General features: G+C 36.2%; 1 protein-coding gene across 2 annotated transcripts in view; it reads right to left on the reverse strand.

Annotated features, from left to right (window-relative positions):
• The window catches only part of LRRC4C (leucine rich repeat containing 4C), a 1,265,570-nt gene that overhangs the window by 205,054 nt on the left and 1,045,343 nt on the right, over positions 1-15,173 (reverse strand). For both annotated transcript variants that reach the window (XM_032638696.1, XM_032638697.1), the window contains one exon: positions 9,800-9,896. The gene's annotated coding sequence lies outside the window, so the exon portion shown is untranslated. The remainder of the gene's footprint in view (positions 1-9,799; positions 9,897-15,173) is intronic.

Raw genomic sequence — 15,173 nt, forward strand, 5'->3', positions numbered from 1 at the left:
TAAGTTTGATTTGGATAGGCAAAAATGAGGAATGTTTTGATAAAGGTACAAAGATAGTTCAATGGAGAAAGGATAGTCATTAAGCAGGAAGTGCTGCAACAATTAGATATCCATATGCAAAACTGTGAACTTTGGTCCATACCTCATGCCACATGTGAAAATTAACTCAAAATTTTTCATAGCCCTAACTGTGAAGTGTGAAATTATAAAGCTTGCAGAAGAAAACATAGGCGAAAAGTCTTCATGATCTTGATTTTGGCAAAAATATTTTAATATAATACACATGATCCATAAAAGAAAAAAATAATAAATAGGACTTCACCAAAGTTAAAAGCTTCAGCTCTTGAAAAGACATTTTTAAGAGAAAGGAAAGATAAGCTACAGACGGGAAGAAAATATTTCCAAACCATGTATCTCACAAAAGACATACCAGAATACATAAAGAGCTCACAAAACCTAATAAGAAAACAGACAACTCTAACAAGAATGATGCAAATAAGCATATTAAAAGATGCTCACCATCATTAGTGGCTAGGGAAATGCAAGTTAAAACCACCATGAAATGCGATAACACTATATACCTATTAGAATGACTAAGATCAAAAAGTGTTGGCAGGGAAGTGGAGGGTCTAGAACTGTCAGTCATTGCTGGTAGGAATGTAAAATATTAGAAGAGTTTAGTTTACTATACGATACGGCCATTCTACTGAGTATTTATGCAGAGGAAATGAAAGCATATGTCCATACAAAGATCTGTGTACCAACGTTCATAGCATCTTTAATTGCAATAGCTAAAAGCTGGAAACAATCCAAATGTACATCAAAACCTGAATGAATAAGCCAACTGCAGTATACATAGTTAATGGAATATTACTCAGCAATAAGGACCACTACACTTTGGAGAAATGAAATGGCATGAATAAATATGAGAATAATTATGAAAAGAATCTGGACGAAAAGAATTATATATTATATGATTCCTTTTACATAAAACTCCAGCAAACAAAAGTGAATCTGTAATGACAGAAAAAGATCAAGAGTGGCTTGGGAATGAGTTGGGGGAGGAGGGTCAGAATAGAAGGGGAACATGGGATCATGAGGAAACTTTTGGGGGTGATAGATAAGTTTATTATCTTGATTATCTTGATTGTGGAGACCAAGATCAAGAGTCTGTGGAGACTGTTTGGCAGTGCTTATATATATCCAAACATATGATATTGTACACTTCAAATATGTCCAATTTATTATATATGAGTTATACCTCAAAGTTGTGGAGAAAAAATGAATGGGAAGGGAGAAAGCATATGAATAATTGCAAGGAAGGGCACGGGGGAGATCTGGGCACAGTAAGTACTCCCATGTGGCTGGATAATAGAGAATATAAAGATAGAGGAAGACTGTCAATTGCATGTGAAGGTATTTCAAGGTAGTTAAGAGCAGAGTTCTGAAGCCAGACTTCCCGAGTTCAAATCCTACCTTTGCCATTTACTAGCTGTGTGACCTTGGATGATTAATTTTTCTCAGTTTGTTCATATTAGAAAATGGAAATAAAAACAGTACCAGCTTCAGAGGGTTGTTCTGAGGGTTAAACAGATATGCAAACTTAATATATGCAAAATATTTATCCCATGCAAACATGACATGGTTACAATAATTTTGGCCATTCCTGTTATTATTATTTTTTAACAGTTGTATTGAGGTACAATCCATATACCATGCAATTCACTCATTTAAACGGACAATTCATGATTTTTAGCACATTTACAGTGGTGCAACCATACTACAGTCTCATTTTAGAACATTCGGTCATCTCAAAAGAAACCTCCCTACCCATTAGTGGTCATTCCCCATCCTTCTCACCTGCCTTTGGCAACCACTAATCGGCTTTCTATTTCTATACATTTGCTTAATCTGTATTCAAATTGCTATTGAACTATATCTATATCATATTCATATTCAACATTTCATATAAATGGAATCATACCATATGTCATCTTTTGTGTCTGGTTTCTTTCATTCAACATAGTGTTTTCAAGTTTCATCCATGTCATAGAATATACCAGAATTTCATTCCTGTTGATTGCCAAATAATTTTCCATTGTGTGGATATAACACATTTTATTCCAGTTATTATTATTGCAGAATAAAGTGTTTTTGATCAAAGGGGAAGGAAAAGGAAGGAGCAGAGGTGTGATCTTAGTAGCTGTCCAGAAGCCCAGGAGCAGCAGGGAATTATATTTGACTAGAGAAAAGAAAGAGTGGTTAAAGAAGAAAACTGAACATTTCACAAACACATGCCAGAGACTCACTCACTTCCTCAGGGCTGTGCTGGAGTCCAAGGAATAACAGGTGACTCATTCATTCTATGCAGAGGCAACATAAAGAAGATATTCCTGCTTTCTTACTCCCTTGGTTCTGTCAAGTCATTTCAATCCTTGAAATGTCAGTTTCCTCCAGTCATCTTCCCACCCCTCCATTCATCCCCTCTAGCCCTGGGCTTACCTCCCAGGCCCCTTGTGAGCATCATATCTTATAAAGGTAAAAGTATTTTATTAACCAGAACATACTTTTTAAAGTACAAAAATGCGTCAACAGTACAGCGTTCTAGAGGCATTTGGAAATTGTTTTCTGATAATCAAAAAATGCTTTAGAGAGCCCTGAATTTCTTAGGCATTGACAAATAAGTAAAGAACAAATCAGAACAAATCACCACCCCCAACTAGTCATTGCAGTTAGTTAAAAATGTTCCAATAGACACCAATGTCCTTGTAGTAGGACTCTATTCTATTCATATTGTACCACACTGCTTGCCACAATTTGCAGGATATCGTGATATTTCAATAAACCTATTTTTAAAGCAAAAACCAAAAAGCATATTATTGTGCATCAATCAGTGTGTGCTATATTTTAATGAAATGGTAAAGAGGTATTATTGATAATAACCTAGCTTAAGTTTAATGAGCATGTATTATGTGTCTGACAGTATGCTAATTTCTTTACATTCATTGATTCCCAATAACCCTTCTGTTATAGAGGATCTGAAGGCAAGAGAAGCAAGTAACTTTTTTAAGTTTAAAAAGTAATTTGCAAAGCTGGGGCTTTATCCCAGCTTGATTTAAAGCCAAAGCCTTTGAAAAGGATTTTGGTTTACTTTTATTTTTTTCTTTGCTAGAATTAAGGGTAATAATTACGTATCATCTCACATGCAAAGGCTTTAGATTCTACAGAAAGGATATGGAGAGGGTGTCTTGTTTTGCCTTGTCTTTAGACTCCACTTAAAAATATTCCAAAAAAACATACACACCAATTCTGCTATTTCAACCTCCAGTAACCAGTTCACCTGAGCTATCTCCTAATTCAAATTACACTCCTTGAAGACACTGAGGATTCTTCAGATCCTTTGTGTCATTATCTCTGCCAAAACAGAATATGTCTCCATATTCTGTGCCACCATACTTTATGCTGTCATTTTTTCCAAAACTTTTCAAAACTCAGCTCATCCATGAAATCCTCCACAACTGAGGCGGAAGCCACCCAGACATTCTGTTAATATCTTCAGTGTGATTGATATTTCTCTCCTGCAGTGTGGCAAGAAAGCATATGCATATATGTGGGCAAGCGCATATATCTTTATGTTAATGTGCACCTGTTCTTCTCATCTCTACCACACGCTATTACGATATTAAGCTCCTCGGTTCTGTCCTTGCTTCACTCCACAAAAGAGAATATAAAATCACTGGGTCACCCCAGTGCCTAGCTCCACAGCATGACACACATGTTCAATAAACATTTATTGAACGAGTGAGTGAATGCTCCATGATGACAGTGACAGCCTTGAAGGCTGCCTCACACACAGAGAAAATAAGATCACATACAAATGTAACTGCAAATAGTTTGCCTTCTCAGGTATTTTATTTCTAAGCATTCTTAGCTGAAATGTGCTGTGGAGCAGCTGAGACTTAGCAGGCAATTTTCATTTCACCTCTGTTTTCCAAATGGTTACCACTTAACTAAATACTCTATCCTTAGAGTGTGCTTTTCCCCCTTCAAGTATGATACTACCATACGATGCTATATGCTTTGGACATCTTTCCTTTAAAACTATGGAAGTCTTTCATATCTTGTTATTTATCATGGATGTCTTCCTTAGGTTAGGGCAAAAGAAGAAAACTAAAGATGAGTCATGGGGTTCTAACCCACCAATTCCCCTCTTTTGTTATTAAAAAAAAAAAAGAATATCTGAAAACTCCAACGTCAGAGTCCTGTGGGCCTCTTGCTTTGTTATATCTGATGTCAGACTTCGTTAATGATTACTGTTACGTCAAACAACTGTCATCAGAAATAAACATTATAATGTGTTCTGCTCTACAGTCAGAAGAGCTGCCAAAGCTTAAGAAGATTTGAATCAACTGCCTAGATTGTAATCCCACATCCACCTCCTTTCTATCTGAATGACCTTGAACAGTTACTTCTCTTCCCCTGACGTGAAGGTTGAAAGGGTGCTTGAGGATTCACTGAGATAATTCCTGGGAAGAGGCTTAGTTCCAGTAATATGCATAGGAAGTCCTTCCTCCATTACTGCTACCAGCCATTATTTTTATGACAATAGTAACGATAAGATAAGAGGATACCATTCAAGATCTCTTAACAGAGAAATTCCTAACCTTTCATGGCACCAACACAGATCCACCCAAGAATGCTAAGTGGAAAGCGATTTCCAGGGAACTTGGATCTACTGGGCTGCTCCCGTCTTAGCCTTAAATGCAAAGGACCCTTTCTTTACCTCAGGGTTACTAGCTACTCCATGAATGTGGTATGGTGGTGGTTCTCATTGACAAAAGATGTTGCCTGCCATTTCAGTAAACAATGTATGTTGCCCTCCATCAAGCCATCAGCCACTGCAACTCCCCCCAGTGGTGAACGCTGAGGGGAATTCAGGATGGAGAAAAGCACAATACTGGCCCTAGATAGTTAAAATGCATACGAAAGGAATAATTTTGATGAGCCCAGACTCTCGGATCTTCCTATACATAGAAAAACACTAAAATTATTAACTTGAGATGTCTGTTTTTTGTGATTAACAGTAATCTCTGGATGACCAACTACATGTTTTTTGGTTTTGTTTTTTCAGCAAAATCTCCTATATATCCTGGCTTCTCCCTTACCTCTTTGGAAGAGTTCCTCAGAGCTATCGGAGAGGCCGATTCCTGGGCTGTAGTCCTCAGTAAGTTCCTGGAATAAAAACATAACTCTCAATTTTTAGATTGTTCATTTTTTTAGTGGACATTGCAATATTCTAGAAGGGGCAGTGTCAGCAATTTGGATGAAAGAAAAGGGGGCTTAGCTTGAAGGGCATTTACTTGAGAATTTAATTGCTTCCGAAGATTTGATAGTGGTTATACAAGAGCTCAAGTTCTCCCAAGCAACACGTTGGCACCTTCCTGAGCAGGCACCCTTTCTTTTGCACTTTACAGGCTTTCAGGGTTGTGAATCTGACATGTTCGTCACTGCCACTCAGGTACTCTTTTCACTGAGAACCAAATATGTACCACACCAGAAGTAATCTTGGCTTTACCCTGTTACTGAGCAGCGCATATATTATTGCCTTCCCCTTTCAATCATCCTCAATGTCTCTTTTCAATCCCAGCCCTTGGAATTATATCTCACATTCTTGTTCTTTAGTCCTATTTGTAAATGACCAACTGGTTTTGTTTGAAGTTCCCCTCCCTCATGCTTGTTACCCTATTGCTAGTGGCCATAGCCCCTCAATTCTATGACTTACAGCAACAGGCAAGAGATGTCATCACTTATAAACTAGGACAATTGGAGTCACAGCTCAGCCCCATTCCCAGGAAAACACGATAGGTCCACAGATCCACCTCCTTTCAAGGCCTCCTTCTAGAGTGAAAACAATATGGATTATAAAGAGGTAGTATGTGTATATATCTTTTCATGGAGGTAGAGGGTCTTCTCTTACCCTTTGAAGAACTTTTCCCTTAGTTTGCAATTTATTTTTTTCCTCTCAAGTTATATACTTACATGCCTATTTATTTCTATTAAAAAAAGAACATACAAAAAGAATAAGCCATAACCTTATTAATCAGATTTCTTTCTATACATATAAAATACATAATATATATGTAACATATAATTATTGATATCATATTTGCATAAATTACTGTAATCAGATCTTTTAAATTAATAATGTATTGTGAACATATTCTCATGTCTATATATTCAGAGCAGCAACTTCATTACCAATGACTGTATAGTGTTTTATTATATCAACAGGCTGTATTATAAGAAATCTTTTGTTTTCAGGTATTTAGGTTGTTTCTAATATATTGCAACTGTTTACAATGCTCCAGTGCTTATGCATGTACATATATCTATATTCATTTGTTTACTGATTTCTTTAAGATAAATCTTAGTAAAGAAAATGTTAGGTCAGAGGCAGGCACATTTTAAAGACTTTTGATAACATGCCATGTTAGTCTCCAGAAAGTTTTATCAAGTTACACTCTCAACATCCATTAATAAAAACACTATTTCTCTATACTCTTGTCACTACTGAGTGTTTTAATTCAGTTTTTAATGTAAAGATCTAGGAGGAGGCATCCCATAGGGCTTGAGATCTCCCTGAATAGGGCTACACCAGATTTATGGTGTAAATATTTGTTAACGAGGGCCTGAGTCATGGGAATGTGGGCATGCTTTTTCTATTACCATGAACTCTATGAATCAGCTCTAATAACTATTTCAGCCACTACCAATACTGCCACATTTCAGAGACAACCCAAACCGGAAAAAGCTATGTATTTTTTATCAAAAAATTCCCATGGATGTGATAATAGCAAATATCCTTTTAGTTCTCTTTAGATTGGGGCAATAATATTGTTTCACTTCAAATTACATATCTCATTTTAGACACTGGGGGATCTAATTTATAGATAGGTTTCCAGGAATAAGTGGAACTCTATTTGTTCCTAAATAAAAATGTCAATCATCAAGGAACAGCCACTGCAATTTACCCATGTAGATGTCTACTTTTTGTATATGAATCACAAACCTGACAAGGCTATTTGGAACCTTACTTGTTCCAATCTGTTGCACTGTTTGTTTGACCACCTTCCAGAAGACAGTAATTCTCAGTCCTTCTATTAGCAAGGAGAAGTCAGAAATAAGTGCTGGTAGGCCAATTCCTATTAGGATAACATTTCCAAATGGGACAAAAATCTGCATGCCAGAGTTTATATACAATAGATAGGGAAGAGCTGTGATAGTTAATCAGAGGAATGGTTGTATTCTCTGACCTCCCCTAAGATTTTAATATGTTCTTGCAGAAGGTTGTTGGAAAATTTCCCTGAATATCCAAACATTCCTACAGAACCTGCTATCCATTCATTTTACTAACTGATTCAAAATACGATTAGATACTTCATAAATCTCAAGAAAAAATTAAAATTAGAATGCTCCCACTATGATTTGATTTTATTATGCTGTGATTTATTGGTGCACAGGAACCAGATAGCCTTGAACTTCTGAGGTAACTTCTTTAGGATAGATCTATCAGGGATGGATAATAGCTTCCTCTTAAGTTACCTGTGTTTTTTTTTTTGTTTTATGTTTTTTCATTTTGGTTTCCTAATGCTATGCTAAAAGAATAATGTTATAAAGGCTTTGAGGATATGGAAAAAGGGGAGAAAACTGATACGGACTCATTTAAAAACAGATGGTTAAACATGTATATTTTGGAAAATTGTCTAATATATTTAAAATTAATTATTCATTCAATCATTTTTTTCAACAGATATATTTATTTTTACTAAACATCAACAGTGAGCACATCTTTGGTTGAACTTCATCTGGAGGAATCCTGAGGTCTTAAATTAGGAGTTGCATTTGTTTCTTTCTGGAGCACGAAGCCCTACTAACCTAGAACCACTTTATCCCTCCCCTCGTTAAGGTTTTTGCTTTATGAAAGATTTTAAGGTTTGGCTCCCCCAGTGAATTTCCAGTCTTTTTTTATATCCTTACTGGTCCTTTTCTCTCTTTCAGCAAAAGATTTTTCATTTTGGGGGACTAGTTGATTTCATACTTTCAAGATTACATGAACCTTGCAGAAATACAACTTTTGAGTGTCAAAGTTAAAAGGTTGATCAATCTAGTAGTTCCTTGACATTCTTTAAGGATATACCCAAGAGACATTTGCCAATAATTAACTTTCTAAATGTCACTGTAGTACATACATTTCTGTAGATCACCCATGTTAATAGGTGATACACCCTTTATGCTACAAGGTGCTATGGATTAAATAATATTAAATATAGACTCCTTCATCCTGATGCTAAGCCCTATCTCATTTTTGATGATTAATTATTCTCCATGATATGTATTCGTGGTGGAGTGGCAAATCCAGATGACTGCTGTTCCATTATAGAAGGTAAAACTTTCCTATCCATTGTATGTTTTCTTTTGCTACTCCAGTATAACCAAGGGGAGGGCAAACCACCAAAATCTGACCAAATTGCATGGCCAAAATAAAACTTTTTCTTGCATGATCTTGAATCTCAGATGAAGAAATATCAATATGAAAGGGAACATGGTTCATTTATTCTAGAGGCACCAACCAGTTGAAACTATTAAGTGGGTGCTGCTACCAAGACCTTCTACAGACGCTTGGCTTGGTTCATAGCCCTATACCAAGTCTATTATTTTACTTTTCTTCAAGCTTATGATTGTTTTTCTATACTTTCAATAAGTTTCCTTTCCTTGGTTTTATGTTTACCAACAAATAAATCCAGGAGACACAGATGATATATTAAATTACAATTACAATTCCCATTGAGACAAGTCTGCTAAAAAGTCAGCTAAGCTCACTTACCTGGATAAACTGTTCCCCCCACACCCTCTTTACAGAATAATTTAATAGTATGCCTGAAAAATTTTAAATTACTATATGTAATGGGATTTTTAAAAACAGTAAAAACCACAAATGCCAGCAGTCTATCATATAGCCATATGCTCTGTTACAATACAGACAACATGCCCATTGTGATTCTAATAATACATGATGTCTAACAGGCAGTTGGCAAAAATTCTGCTTAGAATCTGGCTTGCTTCTTTAAGCAGGAGAAATCACAGTGCTGTGGCTGCCTCCATCACTCAGGAGGGGTTCTCTTAGTGTGCTACCAGGTTAACAAAATCCTCATGCAAACTGTAAAGAGCCCTTCCTCTTCTTGGCAGGACTCTCCTATTCTTCAATGGTATTTGGGAAGAACACTTATTCCCTATCTCTATTTTATTTCTCCATTGGAAAAAAATTCCATTATATTAGCTATTCTGGCTTCTCTGTACTTGCCTTACTCTCTCCTTCCCTTGGTCATTAGAGTTGCTTATGTGATTGGTGAACTGGGGAGCAAAACTTTGTCGGTTATAGTTTAACCCATTCTCTTCACTTTCAGCTTTAGGGCTGGGTATTTACAGGTAGAAGAATTCACACCTGGTATCTACACTGGAAATTGTACAGGGCAGCCTGCCATGTCGAGAGAGCCTGAAGTTGCCTAGCACTTCCTGGGACTGGATGGGTAAATCTATCTAGTGCTGGAGTTAAATGTTAGGAAGCTTACATGCTGAAACAACATTTTCAGATATTAACTGCATCATCTATGAAAAGTGGAATCTGGCTTTCCATTTGTCTACTCTTTTGACTTATAGAACATCACTTTTGTTCTGAACTTTGTAAGCTAGAATGGAAGCCACAAGAAAACAGGTTAGTGGTACTTGGAACTTAACTCACCCTATCAAAATTTCTCAACCGGTCCTGATCTTCCCGAGAAAATCCAAAGAGGTTAGAGAAGTGTTCTGGATTTCTGTAGATAACGTTTCTTTTATACCTGGAGGAAGACAACACAAATATCATATTTTTAAATCATACTATACAATTGAGAACAAATTTAGTGTTAGATATTCCAGCCTGTCATGCTCCCCCAATAGGATTTAGTCATTCATTTTTCTAATACAGATAGACAGACATAGATATAAACATTGACATAGATGCAAAGATAGAGATACAGATATTTACTGTAGTTTACTCATTTCTAAATTTGCTGATCCTTCTTTCCTTTGTCAATGGTCAGTGCATTGCATTACTGAAGTGTGTTATGTGTCATACCCACTTCATTGGAGAAGCTTGGGAGACTTCTTACTTTTACCTCATCCCTCTGTCATAAGTTGAAAACAATAGAGATAATTATCAGTTTATTCTAACCCTAATAGACAAATGGACATTTAAAAAGCTAGAAAACATACACTGTAATTAACATATTTCTCAGTTTGATATAGCAATAAAGAAAATAAGTAAATACGGGCATTGGACTAAGGGTCAGAACTAGATTCAATTCATAACCCTACCATAATTAGGTAGGAAATTTTGGACAAGTATCTAAACTTTTCCATGTCTTAATCTCTCCACATATAAACTTAAGAGCTTTGTGCAGAATTTCCTCCAAGTCCCCTGCCATCTTTCAAATTCTGTGATAATTTTCCTTCTGAGGATGTGGTGTGATATAGGTAGCATTGTCAGGAAGAATTTATGGTAGCAAAGTCCTCATGTTTAGATAAATCTTGAATTTTTGTAAATTTATTCTAGGTACTCAGTTGCTGGTTTCTATCTCTGCTGGGCAATTAGTTACTTGTAGGTAAATAATACTAGATTGACTGTAATTAATTTCAGGTTTTTCTATTGAATAAATCAACTATGTATCTCATGGACTTTAGTAAAATTGGATTTTTTAATTCACAGGATTCATAACCCTTTGGGGCCAGTGGCTCAGCTGTCTATCTTCCTGCTATGTTAATGTTGAGAGGAAGACGTTGGAATTCTGTAGAAACTGCAGGACTACAGGCTATTTGTAAGATAGCTCACAGAATTTGACATTATATCATGACTTTTTCTCCCTGTCAGATATCTTCCAAGGGAAAAATATTTCTGGGTGAAGTATTCATATCTAATCGTTATTTCATATATCATTGCCCTGCAAAAACAATAACAATTCCTAAAATTGAGAATTGAGTGATAACTACAATTACTGTTTACAAAGATAATCTTAAAACTGACCCATGAACGTTTTTTGTTGTTGTTAGGAAGTAATGGAGATTAATTTAAGCCTGTGTTACATAACCGGTGCTGGAATAAACTCTCCACATTTTACAGATTAAGCCTTATAACTACCCTATTAAAATTCTGAATTATGATTCTCGTTTTATAGGTGAAGAAACTGAGGCATGAGTCAACTGCCCAAAGAGAGATAATAAGTGGTGAAGTTAGCAGGTTTGTGTGATCCCAGAGCCTATAGCCCTTACTGTGCTATATACCCTGGCCCTACAGAGCTTGTTGGCTACACCTAGGCCAGTAAATATTCAATTTCAATAGGTTCTCTCAGTCCTTTATTATCTGAGCCTCTGAATGCATTGGTTGATATTTTTTCTTTTGACATATGAAGGTCTTGTCTGATTTCTCTCCAGGACTATGGTTTTTGTATTTCATTTCTGTGTTCAGGAGAACAAAATGCTGCTTTTTCCATCTTCTAGCCTGAGTTTTCTGCCTGGTATTCAGCATGTTTCAAATAAATGTGTGTATATCAGGATGGTCACTTTGTATGCATGTGAGTACAGAGAAGTGAGCTAGGTGGGGCTGCCTGCAGGTGCAGAGGCATCAGATGTGAAGGAGCACTGTAGCGGGTGGTTGTGAAGAGAAGAACCAAGCAGAGAGTTTGTTGATCAGAACAAAGTGAATCATATCATTACACAGACTCACAGAATGTGGGTCTGGAAGAGGCCTCACTAATCAATTAGTTCAAATTTCATAGTGTATAAGTGAAGGAAATAAGATAGAAGGTGTTCAGGAACTAAGACCAGGTTTCTGGATCTCATCCATCCACCCAACGTCTCAATAGTAACACCAAATCCTTAATTACATGTTCATATGCATCTCTTCAAAAAGAAATTTACTACTCTAGGTCTGCATGTATCAATCACACTGTGTGATTTAAGACCCAGAGAGAGTAATGCTCATGAAAAAGACCTTGAGGTCAGACCAACCTGAGTCCCAGGGCCAGCAACATCCCTTTCTGTTTGTGGAACTTTAGGAAAGTGACTTAATCTCTTTATGGGACAGTTCCTTAATCTGTAAAATAGGGTAATGAGAGAAGCCTCCTCTCTGTGCTGTTCTGGGGATTAAGTGAGAAATTGTTTTAAAAGGATCTGGCACAGAGTAAGGAAGCATATACAAAAATTACCAGATATCATCTTCATCATCATTATCATCAGCATTATTTCTCTTATGTGACGTCTTAAGACATCCTTTGAAAAATGTGTTTTCCTTTTAAATAAGGAAATATAGATCCCAATGAAAGAGATTCTGGATGAAGAACTAACAAAATAGACTGAAATCACCAGCATGGTCCCAGAGACTTTAGGTTTCTCATCAGTGAAATGGAAAAGACACTGATCTCCATATATATTTGAAATTACATATGCAATACTCTGAAAGAATACATTCAGAATTTGATCTTTTGCTGAGGATTGTCCAAATCAGTGGCACTCAAAGCCAGAAGTTCTCATAGCTTCTCATAGCTAGGCCTCATAACTAAAACAAAATGATTTTACATAACAAAACAAGAGAGAGAAAAAGAGAAAGCCTCATTTTTTTTCTTAATCATAAGTTGGTGTGAAGAGATGTCCATTTGGATTCTGCTTCTAGAGAGCTCAGTTATGCAGTATTCATAAAAAATAGTTCCAAATCAATACAACATGTTTTAAATTTACATTAACATTTAAATTAATGAGAAGCTTAATGTGAACTATGGCGCTTTAGCTGTTTAGGACTATGTTCCTTCTTGCCAACTTGGAACAGGGTCTATTGACTCACCTTCTCAGTCTCATAAACAGTTTCCAGACTTCATGTATTTTCAGTGCCAGAGGACTTTCAGGCTGGTGAAAGCTGCCGTACTGACATCACCAGGGATTGAAGTTGGCCCTCTCCAACTAAAGATGTAAAATGCTTCCAGCAACTACACACACTTTCCCTTAAGGTCAGATTGCCATACACAGTTGTCAACCCTGGGAATTCTCTAAGATCAGAGCTTACTCCACACCCTCTGGTCACCATTCATTTATCTAACAAATTTTTCTAAAGCACCAACTATGGACATAGAACTGTGATAAAACAACACAGATTCTACTTCAAGGAATTCATCATCTATTGAATGATACAGCACATATATACATATATAAACAATTCTAGAATAATATGACATCTTCTATGATAAAAGAAGGTACATACTGGGTGCAATTAGAGGCACTTGAATTAGATTGGAGGAGAATAAAGAACAGCCTTCTGAAGAAATAAGGCTTGAAAGACAAGGAAGAACTAGACAATCAAAGAAGAGCAGAAACTCTCACCACTCAAGAGGGGACAGCTCTGAGTGACTTTGCTTCAATGAACAACAAGTTCTGAATGATTAGAGTGAGAGGTGGGGAAAATGTGTTTGTGTGTGTTTGTGTATGTGTATATACACATATACACAAAGTGTGGGCGTAAGAAATTAACATGCATGGTTAGGCAGGGACAAGTTCATGAGAGATCTCACGTGCCACACTAAGAAGTTTGGACACAATCCTTAAAATGATACAAATGCAGATGGTCTGTTGTATTTTTGTCTATTTTAACAAACTTATAGAGAAGTTTCAAGTTCACAGCAAACTTGAACAAGAAGTACAGAGTTCCCATATATCTCCTATCCCCACACATGCAAAACCTCCCACACTATGGACATCCCACACCACAGTGATACATTTTTAAAATTAATGACCCTACTTTGACACACCATTATCACCCAAAGTTTACAGTTTGCATGAGTTCAATCTTGGTATTGTATATTTTATGGGTTTGGACAAAAGTATAATGACATGTATCTACCATTATAGTACCATACATAGTAGTATAACTGCCCTAAAAATCTTCTGTGCTTCACGTATTCATCTCTCCCCTCTCTCCCCACAACCCAGGGCAACGAATGATTTTTTTAATTGTCTCCATAATTTTGACTTTTCCAGAATGTCACATAGTTGAAATTGTATAGTATGTAGCCTTTTCAGATTGGTTTCTTTCACTTAATAATGTGCACTAAGATTCTTCCATGTTGTTTTTTTTTTTTTTTTGATGGCTTGATAGCTCATTTCTTTTTAGTACTGAATAATATTCCATTGTCTGGATATATAACAGTTTATTTATCCATTTACCTACTGAAGGACATATTGCTTGCTTCCAAGTTTTGGCAATTATGAATTAATCTGCTATAAACATCTGTGTGCAGGTGTTTGTGTGGACATAAGTCTTCAATTCTTTTGGGTAAATACCAAGAAGCACAATTGCTGGATAGTATGATAAGAGTATAGTTAGTTTTGTAAGAAATCATCAAACTGTCTTCCAAGGTGGCTGTACCATTTTGCATTCCCACCAGCAGTGAATGAGAGTTCCTGTTGCTCCACATCTTCACCAGCATTTGGTATTGTCAATGTTTTCAATTTTGGCCAGTTTGATAGGTATGTAGTGTTGTCATTGTTTTAATTTACATTGCCCTAATGACGTAGGATAAGGAGCATCATTTCACATGTGTATTTGTTATCTGTATATCTTCTTTGGTGAGGTGTCTGTTCAGGTCTTTGTCCTGTTTTCTTAATGGGGTTGTTTTCTTATTGTTGAGTTTTACAAGTTCTTTGTATATTTCGGATAACAGTCGATTATCAGATGTATCTTTTGCAAACATTTTCTCCCATTCCTCTCATTCTCTTGACAGTGTCTTTCACAAAGCAGAAATTTTTAATTTGAATAAGGTTCAACTTATCAATTATTTCTTTCATGGATCATACCTTTGGTGGCTTGACAAAAAAGTCATTGCTGTATCCAATGTCATCTGGAATTTCTTGTATGTTATCTTTTAGGAGTTTTATAATTTTCCATTTTACATTTGTGAAGGGTATAAGGTCTGTGTCTAGATCCTTTTTTTTTTTTTGTATGTGGATGTCTAGTTGTACCAACACCATTCCAGAGATACCTACCAAAACTTTTTTTTTTTCAAGCTCTTAGTCAACACCATATGGTCAGCTAA

This window comes from Phocoena sinus, chromosome 8 (assembly GCF_008692025.1).
Source record: "Phocoena sinus isolate mPhoSin1 chromosome 8, mPhoSin1.pri, whole genome shotgun sequence".
Classification (NCBI taxonomy): Eukaryota; Metazoa; Chordata; class Mammalia; order Artiodactyla; family Phocoenidae; genus Phocoena; species Phocoena sinus.